We start from the raw sequence: 14,704 nt of genomic DNA, 5'->3' as shown, positions 1-14,704 counted from the left end.
GCATTTGCAGCATGCTTCTCCCCCTTTCACCATTATGCCCATGCAATGCCACAGTCCTCAGCACATTCCTCCTTCTCCCAGGGAGCAGGGAGAACACAGCCCTTCCACCCCAAATCGATTTTCCTTAGATTCCAGAGCAGCTGTGGTGCCATGTGCCAGCCACTTTTCCCCATCCCATGTGCCCATGCTGTGCCCAGTTGTCCCCTCTGGTTGCAGGATAAATCAGAGGAGCCACTGTGGTGCAGCTGAGAAAGCAATGGAAAATCCAGCCAGCCAGGAAGCTTTTTCTTCTCGATTTCTGTGAAGTTCTCCACACTTGGCAAGCTTTGTAAGCTCAGTAGTGGGAACTGAAAAGGAAAAACCATCACGTACCATTTTTCTGTGGCTTGCAAAAGTGAAATAAATCAAGAGATAAAGCATCAAGACATCTGTGATACAAGATTTGTTTTGTGAATGTTTAAAGCATTTAATCTCTGTTCTTCTGGCTCCCAGTCCTGGTTGCTGGGTTATTATTATTTTACCTATTTCCTAAGGTATAATCACTTACATCTCAAGAATTTTCTGGCTGTGTTCCGTATTCCCCTTTGCACGACTTGGATAAATCTCCATAACTCTACCCATTTGTCTCCATAACTCTACCCATCTGTCCCATTTTCTGCCTTCTGGTTTATCATCTGAAAACCTTCCACGTGACACCAGTGAAGTCCCCATTGCCAACAGTGGGCCCAGCTGTGCTACCTCGTTATTTCCATCCCTTTGCTGCCTCTAGGAGCCACAGTCACTGCTCAGGCAGGGACAGGCATGAGCTGAGCTTCCCATCACCACCAAACTCCAGTCCCTCCACCCACTGGGCCATAGGACATCTCCTTTTCCATCTCTTCCCACGGAATAATGGCAAGGAGCATGGCTTAGGTCAGTGTGGGAGTCCTGGGGAGCCCCACAAACCCAATGTGAAGCTGGAACTCCACCACCAGCCCCTGGCCCTGGCGGGTTGCACAGAAGAGCCTGGCCCAGGGTGAAAGAGGGCTCAGGGAACAACCCAGCAAGGATTTGCAGATTGATGGAAGACCTGAAAACCAACCTTGCAGCATCTCTTTATTCAGTGCCACTCGGCCTTCTCTCTGTCTCCAAACCCTGGTTATCCCAGGGATTGTGCAGGGACCTCTGGCACAGCAGGTCTCTGTCGCGCCTGTTGTTAGAGCTCGGCTACAGCTGCTTAATTCTCATTAAACAGTCAAGTTTCTTTTAATCTTCTTCCAAAACAAGGAGCTCGAGTCTTACAACAACATCTCCTAGGAACTTTCTGCTCTCCTTTGGGGACATATCTCTTTCTAGTGAAAGGAAAATTTCCCAATAACTTTCTTCTGCTGCCAGGCACCAAGGCAAGGCAACATCGTTGCCGCTCCCACATCATTTCCTAAGAGGCTTGCACATCACTTTATTCAGGGCTGTAGCCTCTGCTTTTAGTTTCCTATTCTCATTCCAGCCTGTCTGCTTGAACACATTCGGAGGTGTAAGAAGAAAACCCTCCTGGGACAGCCCGTCCCACGCTGCACCCATGGCCGTAAAACCTCGGTGGCCGCACTACTGGTTCTTATCAGCCATCACAGCTCCAAGCACAGAAGGTGTGTCTAATATTAGCCAGGGAACGTCGTGGAGAAGACCTGGACTTTTTCAGCTAATCGGTATTAATAACTTCCTATGTTTGTAGACAGCCCATAGGAAATGCAGCCTGACTCATCTACCCCGTAATTAGATGAACTCCCCGAAAAAGTGCAGGTGGCTGCGCCACAAAGGCACATTAGCCAAGGTGCAGAATGTGCTCCTGACCAAAGGGCAGATAACAGCAGCTATAATTTCCTCCATTGATATAATGTAAAAAAAGCAGTATTTCTGACAGATTTGGCATATGGTTGAGGTTGGAAAGTCAAGCAGTCATTTTCTTTCCCTCTCTTATCTCACTCAGGGGAAATTGTAACAAGCACAAAGCCTTGATTTATTTTTTACACTCTGGCATATTACTGGAAAATAATTACAAAGCAAAATTTCATGAAAACCAGAAGATCTTCAGGCCTATTTGCTGTATAAGTTATACCTAGACTGTGATTCTTACCGAAGATATTTGTTTCCTGTGTTCTTTTCTGCTGCCAAGTTCAGCCATATATCACTTTTATGTATCTGAAGGCCATGGTGTAATGCAATATGAAGCTATGAACGGGATAAAGTTACATATTCTCCATTGATTTTCCATTGTATCCATTATCTTTAATGTTGGAATGCAGGTTAGTGCGAGTGCCGGAAGCCTCCGCACCTCTGCGCTGGCTGTTGCCCTATGAAAACCATCCCTGGGGGGCAGATAAAATCTGCTGCAAGCTGCAGAGAGGAGACAGGAGTTCCCCAAAGTGTCCAGCTTAATGGGGGAAGCAGTAGGAAAGAGAGAGGGAGAAGGTAAACTCAGGGATGGGGATGTGAGAGGGGCTGGGAGGAAACCAAAGAGCTGGAAGGGAAGGCAGGGGAAGGAGAGGAGGGAGAGGAAGGGAGCAGGACCTACTGCAAGGCTTTCTATCAGTGAAAAATTGCTTTTTGCATGCTTAACAAAGAAGGAAGAGAAAGAGATTTGTGGCTTGTGATGCTGCTGCGAAGCCCCACAGGCACCACCAACATCACTGCCCAGGAGAGCAGAGAACAGCAGACACCAGTGCTCAAGTGCCACTGCTACCCAGTGCCAGATCTTGTGGAGATCAAGCTGAGGGTTCAGCTGCTCACCCCGTGGGTCAGGATGGGCAGGGAGGGTGTTCCCAGGCAGCACTGGAGCTTGCCACCATGGCAGATCAAGCAAAGGCTGGTGCCTGGGACAGGAGGGTGCAGCTGGATGGGAAAAGCAGGATGCTCCGGAGGCTTGTCGCCCAGCTGGGCCCAATTGCACTGGGACTAGATGTTAACACTAACTCTCTAACAAGCTTCTCAAATCACATTTTTAAGGCCGTGTGTTAACAGAAAACAACTGTTCAAATTTAGCAAGTTCCAGCAGCACTTTCACCCTTGTTCCGTCTGGGCCGCAGGAGTACGAATCGCCACCGCCACTTCATTTTTCATCCTTCTCACAAAGGGGTAGAGCTGTTAGTCATGCAAGTGGTTGCCTTGGACGATCCCACACGAGCAATGCCAGCAGGATTTCTCCATGTGTGACTAACTGTTCCTCCTGGGAGGCCAGAGATTCCCACTGGGAAGGTAAAGGACCCCCCATTTTCTGTAATCTTAACTCTGCAGTCACCACTGCTGCTGATGTAAAGTGTTTTTAAGATGAAAATCCTTCTGCGGGACAGGTGACCTGCTCGCCTCCATCTGGCCTTCACTGTTCCAGCTACTCTTGTTGACATCTGTGACTAATTCGTGATCGATGAAACCGAGCTGTGACCAATACAAAAAATCTTTATTAAAACCCTGCCAGGTTAATCAGCAGGCATTCCTCAGGAGTGCTGCTCAGAAAGAGCCAACTCTGAGTAATTCCATGGGACAACATTTCTGGAAGGAGCATCTCATCCAGCTTACCTTGAAGCACATCCACTATGGACAAGACACCTTGTATCACCTACAACCCAGAGCTTAGGGGCCTTTGTGCAACTTTTCCTTCACTTATTTGTCCTGGTAGAGAAGAGGCTGAAGCTGACAAGAAGCAAAACCTTTCCAGCTGGTTGAAGAAAAATCTGGTACCTTGTTTAGTGCAAGCTGAGCTCTTGTGTGTACGTGCATGTGCTGCACAGCAGGACCCCTTTTCTCATTTAAACAGCCAATTAAAGCCTACTTCGGCATTTAGCACATGACATCAACTTGCAGTACTTAACCTGCCTAGCACAGTGTGAATTTAATTTGATAAAGGGGCAGCTAATAAAGATCTTGGAAGACTGGTTAAAGTTCATTAAGCCATTCCTTTCAAGGTATACTTCTCTCCAGTGCAAAAGCTTGCATCTATTTTTTTTTTTTTATTTCTTTAAAGCCGTGTTATATCCTGCCACCAGAAAAAGGTGCCTGTGTCACATCCTGACAGGGTATATTTAAAGTCTCACTGTCAAAGTCATGGCAGGCCTTGGTTCTTTGCCCGGGAATGTGCAGAAAGAAAAATAAAAGCCCTTTTCCCTGAGTGTGGGGCGAGGAGTGCAGTGTGTGCCAGTGCAGGCAGGCTCCCGGGAGGGGAACGGGCTTCTGTCACACTGAGCTGCATTCATCCTCCTTCTCCTGAGCCATCCGTGATTCCAGATGGATTTCATAAACAGATGAGGAGGCTCCTCTGAGTTCACTGGTTTAATGAAGCCCGTATGGCTGACTCATGTAATAAGTATTTAATCATGTTGATGAAAATCGTTTTAAAAACTTCCACCACACACAGCGCCGTTCCCCACACAGCCGTGGGGCTGATAACACCACAGCACAGCCAAGGCACCTCCATCTTCCACAGCCTCTCCAGGTGCCTGCCTTGGCTTTCACCAAGGACTTTCAGACGTGTGCATGCATCGTGCATTACCACTCTCTAACAAGGGCCCGTTCATCTTTGAAAATATCCCTCAAATCACTCACTGAAGTGCCACAAAAGGAGAGTTTTTTTAAGCCCCCCCATTCCCCATGCAGCTGTTTCAGAGGTCACTCAAGGGTTAACACTTTGGTGTTTATATCTTCTTATTAGTTTCTGTTTGTGCTCACAAATGCCCGTGCATTAAAAATTTGCTGAGCTTAAGTGGTCTCCATTTGTAAAGAGAGAAATGCCACAAAGCCTTGCAAATATTGAGCCATCCTGGGTGGAAATTGTTCTTGTCAGCAGAAGTCATTACTGATGCCAAGAAGGACAGGGGTCTTCCTCATTCCCAGACATGGACCTAAATGAACTTATGTAAGACCATCATGCGGCAACCAGTAGTCCACATAAATTCAGTATATTTTAAGCTAGCTCAGAAAAGTCAGGGCTCCTCCTCCTCCATTCAAGGTCTCATTCATGTTCTGCTTGTCCTTTTGCAGTGCTCATCAGTGTTCAGCAGCAACGTGCTTCTGAGAGCTCTGGGGAAAAGAAGATGAGTCCCATACTGTCTTGCACAGGATCCCAGCCCCAGACAGAAGAGGGGAACCCCTTGTTTAATCACATGACATTTTGTGGTCCAAATCTGTTGAATCAAATTTAATTTATCTGTTGAATCAAATTTAATTTAAAGTGCTGTGGGCAAGGCCACATGCGGTGCTTGGATTTGTCAGATAATATTTTCCAAACTGTAGAAAGGTTGAAATCTAAAGGTGCGCTTGCAGTATGCTGCCAGTTCCAAGGCTGCTTACATCCTGACAGGGAAAATTATTTTCTATCATGAGACCAGACAAAACCTCCACTTTGTGTCATTAACAGTTAGTTTCCTTTTGTAAGCAAATTACTTTCCAAATCCCTGAAATGCAGCACAGTGTTCGTGGCTTCAGAAGCTGGGTTTATTATAATTTCTCTCACTTCATTTTAAAGTTGCCTTTTTTTTTTCTAAACATGCAGATGTGTTGAAATGATACCAGTGTAGGCTGAACAGAAATTTGGCTGTGATCCTGTCTCATCCACTTCTAAAGAGTGTGCCCAGCAATTACCCCAGGCTTCCTGAGATGCCCTTCATGCAAAGTAGCTGCTGCTATAAATAGTTGTGCTTCAGTGGTTGGTATTTAAACCTTCAAAACTGGGAAGTTTTTGTGATTGGAAGGTCTTAAAGAGGCTGGGAAATCTTCTGAGTTGTGTTTGACCCATATTGCTCTGGCACCAAGATTTGCACAGCTCCAAGCAATGGGAGCGTTACAGTCTTCAGAGGCTTTATAACAAAATCCAGAGTTCACTTTACACAAGCGCTTCATCTTTCCATTCATGAGCTTATGAATTTTGGTGCAGCAGCACCAGACTCTGAAAGTGCAGGAATTCTGTATCTCACTTTAGAGCACCTAATGAAGATGTCATTGTGACCCTCCAGAAGAGCACCTTAAAACGGAAAAGCACTGGAACGGAGGAGAAATCTCAATTTCCTTGCTTATGACTTCAAACTCCAGAGCTAAAGGACACCAAAGACAGAGTTTAGTGCCTATAAATCTTGCAGTGTGAACTGATTCATGACTCAGACAAAGCGCCCAAGCTCCTAAGAGTCAGGAGAACAACCCTTTAAAATACAGTTTGCTACTATTGCTGGAAACTTTAACCCGCTGGCTTCACACTCAGGAGGTTTAAGCTGCAAATGGCAGGAGAGGATTTATGTGCTCCTCTGAAGAAAATACATCAGGATAGGAAAACTTGACCCGACCGTTTTGAGACGTGCCTGCCATAAATAACCAACTGATTGGCTGTGCTGCAAAGCCATTAGCAGGCGTGGGGAGCCTGCTGAGACTCACACACGGCATAAAATGCTGGAGGTGCCAGCAAAATGGACACGGCCATCAGCTGCATGGTCACCGCCCAGCAGAACTGCTCAGGAGGGCTCGTGAAAAATGGAGCAGCTTTTATCTCCCTCATTCCACAACACCCTGGAAGGGGGATCCAGTCTGTCGTGGACCAGGGGAGAAGAGAAGAGAGATAAAATGACCACCTTGTGCTTGAGCAGTAAATCATCTGGAGGAGCAGAAGTATTTCAAATGAAGTTGGAGATCATGCCTTGACAGGTTGCAGATGAGTCTTCTCTGCTGTAATTTACCACAGCTGCCAAGTGGCACTGGTAGGTCTGAGCTAGCAGGGCTTTCCACCCCCAGAAAAGTGGCAGCAGTTACAGCAGAAGGGAATTAGATGACTCAGATCACAGATGTCAGGACAGAGAGCCAGAGGTTGCTTTACCCTCTGAGAATGGGTCATTTTTACCTTTTCCCTCCCAGAGAATGCATGGGATGCTCCCATCTTCACTCCCACTGCTGCAGACACACTTTCTAGACTTGTGCTGATCTTTTTGCACTGTTCCACACTGATGGCAAGGGGAAAGGTAAGAGCAGTAGAAGTCCCATGGAGCAATGCCTGCCAAATCTTTCAATCTGGAGAGGATTAAAACCACCTAGAAGACTAAAACCATCACAAGCAGGCAGTAGAAAGCAGAGCAGATGCGATGCTGGTCTATTCCAGACACCTATTTACACTTGAGACAAGCACACGTTGCAAATGAGTAGGAATTTGGGTGTAAAGGGCTACATAAACAGCAGGGTAATGATGAACCAGAGCCAGCTCCTCGGGGAGGCTGCAAGCCTCAAACAAGCAAAGATGGGACCTTGCTCCTGTATCAAACATGAGAAGAGAAGTGATGACTAGCAGGTGAAAGGCAGGAAGGCAGAATGTGGGTATGTGAAATTCACACAGAATCTCTAGGTTGGAAGAGACCTTTGAGATCATTGAGTCCAACCCAGATATGAATCAAGTCCAATTCCATTCAGCCTGATCCTGCTCAGAGTCTCAAGTGCTTTCCCTGCTCAAGGAGGTGAATGGGACTGGTCTCAAGGACCAGTTCCAGTGGTAGACATCTCCTCTGTCCTGGCACTGCCACCACTCAAATCCATTGGCTCTTTCAGAACCAGAGGATTCCTCCACTATGTAGGACTCAGTTTACATGGAGAGTTTTTCTTTCTTTTGGGTTGGATTCAACAGTTGGGTATTTTTTCTCTCCAGGGAGTGGATCCCTGTAAGAGAGGAACTGTTCCCAAATAACAAATTGTTTCCAAATAATTGTATTTATACAATATGCAAATGTGCACTGGCCAAATATTGATGTGCTACACAGGTGGTTTCCTGGTGGCTCCTAAAACACCAGAAATGGTGAAAACCAGGAGCAGATTCAGCTGTTTACAGGAATCTGGCCCATTCCTATGAACTTCAAACCTGTACAAGTGTGACTGAGCCTCGAGTCTCACTCACTAAACTCAGATTTTATTTTAACACCCTGCTAGCCCAGTAACTGCTCCCCCCATTTTAATGCCACAAGAGGTTACTGATCCCCATCCCTGGAAGTGTTCAAGGCCAGGCAGGACTGGGATCTCAGCAACCTGGTCTAGTGCAAGGTGCCCCTGGACATTGTGTCTCTAAAACACAGAGGAAAGAGCTGTCAAATGCTTTGAATTTATTATTCTTTCATTGTTGCTATTGATTCTTTTGAACTGAAATCAGCTTTAGTCAAAGGATTGGCAGCAAGAAACTGTTGAGATCTTGCTTCTGTTTTGCAGGTAGTAGCTCCTCAGAATTAATGGACCTGTATAAATTAGGAAGATAACAATTATCATCTCTAAAAAGAACTGGATCTCATCAGCACCTCATCTCTGACAGGAGACAGAATAAATGCTTTGAAAACAAGTATCAGAAAGGGAAGAGCAGTGGTACCACCCACACAGCCCACAGTAGTTCAGGGTCTTTTGAAGGCAGCTGCAGCATCCAAATGGCTTCTGCAATGAACAGGCACAGTGTGTGCTGTTTTCCATGAGCCTGTGTAATCCCTTCCTTGGAAAGCTTTTGCCACCATGACACCACTAGTGAGGTGTCCTGCATTGCCATGAGACCTCTTAGATGGGAAAGCAGCGGAGCAGGTATTGACCTCTCTGGGCACCTGTGTCAGAACCTGAGGGAATGGCTGGAGCTGTGTTAGGGAAGGTTTAGGTTGGAAAATAGGAAAAGATTCTTCACCCAGAGGGTGGCTGGGCACTGAACAGACTCCCCAGGGCAGTGCTCACAGCACCAGGAAGAATTTGGGCAACACTCTCAGGCACATGGAGTTATTCTTGGGATATCCTGTGCAGGGCCAGGAGTTGGACTCCATGATCCTTGTGAGCCCTTCCAACCCAGGATGTACCTATGATTCTATGATAGTTCCCTTTGCTGCCTTTAACTTTTCTCTCAGGCAAGTGCTTTAGGCACCATCTAGTCCTGGTTTTATGGGATAAAGTGGATAACAGCTCCATGTTCACTTCTTAACTACTGAGGGCTCAATCCACATCCCCTCCCTGCTTGCTTCTCCCCAAGTGTCCTACTCTGAACTGCCCAGTTTTTGGAAGCCTAACAGTGCATTTTGGACAAATGTTTTGCTACAGGGGAGAAAGTGTTTGCTTTTGGAAGTGTCATTTTAGTGCACGCAGCACAAATGTTTATAAATACATACCTGCACACAGACAGGGCACTTGTCAAAACACATTCAAAGGATACCTAGGTTCTTTCATGTATTACATACTCAGAGTGAAAATAACCAGCTATATTTAACTCAGATCCAAGCCCAGACTAAGTTATTTCAAAGGTCAATTAAAGAACAGAAAATCTCACTAGCTAAGACATAAAAAAGCTCCCATTCATCTGCAGTTCCAAGAGCTTTCACAGAACTAAAGCACAGGATGAAAAACTCTAATTAATTACCATTTCATATAAAAATCATTGATGATTCCAAGTTTCTATATCTGCCAAGACCTGAATTCAGATGACTGCATTTGGCCTACAGCAGTTGATGGAAACTCCATCACTCACCACGCTGATGTAGTTGTTTGGAAACCAACGGCTCTTGGCAGAGAAAGCACATTTCAGCTTCTGTTGAATGACTGCACATATGAGGAGCAGGAGATGAGACAGACCAATAGCCAGTGCTCAGATTCAGATTATGTTTTGGCTGGGGCTTAAAGTTCAGGTCTGAGGCCAAGTGGAGGCTAGGATCTAGCCTGCAATGTAATCCTGAAATCACATGGGCTCTTTTCCTCAGGTGTTGGCCTCAGTGGCAGAGGCCTGGGGGTGTTTTCTCCCTTGCGATGGTGAGGCTGTTGGTTTGGCAGGCGCCGCCACGCTCACTGCATTCCTGTTCTTTGGCTCTGCATGAGTCAGTTCTGGAAAACTCTGATTTGACCACAACTGGAAAAGAAAGAGAGAGGGAAAAAAAACCCAAAAACAATCCAAAACCCACAGATCGAATCTGTAGGATGGGTTTGAACCACAGAGCCCAGTTTTTCACCCTGACAGCCTGCATGATCTCAGCACAGACATAACCACAAATAGCCGAAGGAAGAACTCGGGGAGCTGAGCCCCTGCTCCCATCGGCCAGCCCGAGCCAGCAGGCGATAGCACTCCAACCAAGAGAGCAATGAACGCAGCGAGCCAAATCCCTGAAGAAACCCTGGGATTTGTTCTCTCTGCCTGATTGGAAAAGCTGTTTCCAGAACTCAAGTCAACACCTTCCTTCAACCTCAGAACACCTCCTTGGGTAAACACAATCCCCTTCCAGGTTTGGGCCTTACTCAGAACGAGATCACTCCGCACAGGAATCATATTTAGCACAGGTCACGGTTTAAAACGCCATCAGAAATATCTGCGAGGGCATTCGTGTTTCAGTTTTGCCATCAGCCCCAAGGTGAGAACACCCCGGTGTGGATTTGGGATGAGCACCAGAACATTCGTGCGATAATGAATGATGGCCCAGCTCCGTTTCTTGTGCAGCCTGCAACTTCCCAAAGTGTCTGACGCACCGGGACCCCACGCGCAACGGTGATGGAAAACTTGGAAGGCGAATGGAAGCGAAGAAAAGCCCTTGGTGTAATTTTACAGTGTGTGAAAGACTTAAAGCAAGAAACACAACCATATGCCACGAGGAAACTACTTTCAATTAGTTCTGCTTTGTGTTATACCTACTGATGAAAAATAAAAACAAATTCATTCTGTCAACAGCTCTATCTATAGCATAATCCTTAAATGAACTCATCCGTCAAACTGGTCTCCTCTGGCAAAACATATTATAATCCCCGTTTCTCAGCTGTGGGAATCAATCATCTGTTCCCCAAACCCATTGGTCAACATCTTAAGAACCCAATATATTTTTATTGCGCTGAACAAGCCAGTCACAGGGCACCAACCTCACCACACCACCTCTGTATAAAGGCCTCATGTATTAGCAAATTCAGCGATTCCAGGGGAGTTATTTGCCTGTCAAGGTTACACGGCAAAAGTGCCTGACCTGGAATAAAAAGCAAACCTCAGCCTTCTTGCCCCAATGGAATCTGTGGGATGTGCTGCTGCTCACAGCTGGACAAGGCAGGAGCACCAAAGAACAAGCCAGATTTTTTTCTGGGTGGACATTTCAGAGAGTGATGTTTGAACAGGGAGATACTGAGGTAGGGATGTGCATTTTTAAGCCAAAGCTAATGGTTCCATTGAAGCAGCAGCAGATCCACCTCACCAAAGCACTGGCAGAATTCAGTAGCATTTGCAGTGTTTCTCAGGGGTGAATGTTCCCCATCCTTCATGCAGGAGGAACCTGAAGAAGGGGTCTCTTCCCAGCACTCCAAAGCCCAAGAGCACACCCTCCTTCCAGCAAAGAGACCCTGTGAGAGGGAGTCCAGCTCTCATTCCTGTGTTATCCATGAGGATATAAAGGCACAGCAATACTCCATCCTGGGTGCACAAAGTGATGTAGGTGTAGGGGTTTCCAAGATTTTCAGCGCCCAACCTCCCATGCCAGGCCAAAGGGTAAAATTGGAAAGCAGAGATGATATGGGAGAGCAACTTTTTGATAAGCAGATAGTGATAGGACAAGGGGGAATGGCTTTGAAACAAAAGAGGTGAGACTTAAAATAGATATTGGGAAGAAATTCTTGACTGTGAGGGGTGAGGCTCTGCCACAGATCGCCCAGAGAAGATGTAGATGCCCCATCACTGGGAGTGTTCCAGGCCGGTTTGGATGGGGCTTGGAGCAACCTGGTCTAGTGGAAGATGTCCCTGCCCATGGCAAAGGGTTGGATTGGGATGAGCTTTAATGTCCCTTCCCAAACCCAAACTATTCTGTGATAAGAGCTGTGTTCTGCATGAGCCACAGCAGGATGGAATGGTTGGAGAACAACTTTAGTCCTGCTTAGCAAAGACCGAAACATGCCTCAAAGCCATTCCTGAAATCCCATTTCCCAGCAGGACTCACTCGTGCTGTGAGCAGACACTTATGCAACTGGTGCTCTTGGCCTCACAACATTGGTTGATAGAAAAGAATTTACTAGAAGTGGAATGCAAACTGAGGTGTTTCTCGCAGAGTCGTTGGCCTAGACAGAGACATTGCAGCAGAGGTTTTACCTGAGGCAACCTTATGAGAGCTCATTACAGAGCTGTATTTTAACTAATGAAGTGGCAATTTCCATGAAATTCACAGGGAATCCCTTAAAATAATTTATGACACAGTCACCAGTGCATACAACTAAGAAATTTTGAACAAAGCAAACATGTATCAAAGACACCCTGGTCTTACTGTTCCAGCAACAGTACCAGCTACTCTTGGCATTGCAGGAGCAGCAATGCCTGACTGACAATGCACTGGTTCAAGATAAACTTCCATCATTTCCCATAGATTTCTGTCCCCTGGGATATTTGAGAAAATTTTGCTTCTGGGTTTGAAATGTTTTGATGCAAGCCTTCAGGAGAAGCCAAACTCTCCAGAAAGGTAATATTTTCTGGGTAACATTTCCCTGAATCCTGGGGTGCAAGCAGGATGACAGAGGACTCTCCCCACCACCAGGCAGATCTTGCAGAGGTCTGTTATTGCTCAGCTGGGATCAACAGGAAAAGTGCACAGACAACTCTGAAAACACCACAGGATGCTGACCAAGTGATGGGGTTTAAAAAAAAAGAAAAAAATAAACCAGAGAAAAATAACATTTTACCCACATTTTTAACAGTATCAGAATTTATGTAAAGACTGAGCTACCAGCAGGTTGGAGAAAAGCAAGGTGTGTCCACAGTGTGGCAACCTACCTTTTCCTGGATGGAGTCTGACCAAACTCAAGGGAATTGTGTGCCCACTCCAGCAGGAGCTACACCTCCATGGCAGAGGAACATTTATGTGGCCCATTGGTGCACACAGTTGTCAATAAATTTCACTGCAGAAAGCAGCAAAGACAATAGGACTCACAGCTTGGTGTGGGTTTTGCCAGCTCAGAAATATCTGCCCAGGGCTCCCAGACCTGGCCAGTCCTGGTGCTGGGCCTGACAGCCCGATGAGGAGGAGGAAGGGAGGAATTTGAGCTGAAATAAAAACCAGACATCCCCAAAGAACAAAGCTGTGGCTCCGGATGCGCGTACACCGGGGGGATCTTTGGGCAGACAGGTGCCTGGCACACAGGGACAGACGGGGAATTCTGTCAGCCAAATGTCTCCTGTGCCCCTTCCACGGAGAGGAAAGAATTGCCAGCAGAGCTGGCCAAAAAACAAAGCGAATCAGGCATGGATCTCTGGAGAGTCAAATAATCCCCGTGCAGCAAACAAAGTCAAGCTCGAGGAACAAAATCTCGCAGCTGGCAGGCGGTGGCTGCTGAGGGCATACGTGCTGCAGAACCAGCCTCTGGGGAGTTCACCTGGTGCTCACCTCCCTAAACCCAAAACCAACCCTCCCAAATCTCCTGGCAGCACCATGGGGAAGCACCCTTGCTCTCTGTCAGAGGACACACACAGAGCTCCCTGCAAGCAGCAGGAGGGGGTGCTGAGCTTTGCCCAGGAGTGTGCTCCCTTCCCTACGCAAGGACCTGCTGTAATTCCCTGCCCTGCGTGGTGGGCTGAGGACACCTGCCTCTCACTGGCTCATCATTCACATCTCATATGAAAAGAGAGATGAAAGACCTCACCAAATCCAAGCATCCAACTCCCTAAGCCAGCTCCAAGCTCTGCTTCCAAGTCAGCGCTGAGCACCATGAGGTTTTTCACAACAATATATTGAGCGCACCTTGGCTGTGCACTTGTATGTCCCAGATCCACTCTACAGTCATGAGAAGTAAAGGGATTTTTTGTTTTAAAAGATTAAATTCTGACTGCTGGCACAACCTTAAAGCAGACAGTCTCTATATGATGATCAGGCATGGCTAATTCTTTTCATTCCTACTGAAGTGGTGAAAATTGGTGATGTGGCACAGTTCTCCTGCTTACCCTGGGACTCTGGAGTCAGATTTCGGAACTGACAAGTGATCATAAAAGAAAACATAAAAAACCAACTGTATCAAGCAGACATTTGAATTCGGAAGGAGATAAGGAAAGGAATTTCCTTTCTATCCAAGGAAAGGCGCAAATTATTCCGAATATTTTCAGGGAAAAAAAAAAAAAAAAGGGAAAATATTATTGAGACAAGGCAGACACAAGAACTAACATTAAATCCAGTCACTGTTGGTCATTTCCCAAAATCTCCAGGGGGAGGGAGCAGATGCCCAGGGCAGATGAAGGTCTGGCTGCAGGGCTGGGGCTGCCCTGGGCTTTTCCCACTGTGATGGTGCTGGGGACCAGGGCAATGTTTTCCTATCTCAAAACCTGTGAGTTTGTCCAGCATAACCAAAGAAGCACAATCCAAGGGAAGCCGTGCAATCCTCAAGAACAGCTTGAATAAAGAAGAGGGCAGGGTCTGAGTGTGTCACCAAAGTGTCCACTGGTCATCCCTGGGTATGAGCTGCCCTTCCAGCCCTGGGTGTTTTGTCCCGCTCTGCTTTAAATGATGGAGAGGCTGGGGGCTCTCCCCAGCAAGAGATGGCACTGCAAAGCCCTTGCCCTCACCATCAGGGCATTCATGTTCCTGATCCCTGCATCCTGCTGTCCTTGGGGAGCTGCCCTGAACACTTGTGCCCTTCACATCCTTGGGAGGGTGATCACCCCAGGCCCAGCACCCAGACAAGCTATAAATATTCCTCCCAACCTTCCCCCATCACTCAATGCCCTGGCACCCCAGCAGCGGCCACAGCCTCAGTGGAG

Source organism: Hirundo rustica, chromosome 6 (assembly GCF_015227805.2).
Source record: "Hirundo rustica isolate bHirRus1 chromosome 6, bHirRus1.pri.v3, whole genome shotgun sequence".
Lineage (NCBI taxonomy): Eukaryota > Metazoa > Chordata > Aves > Passeriformes > Hirundinidae > Hirundo > Hirundo rustica.
This window is presented reverse-complemented; position numbering follows the sequence as displayed.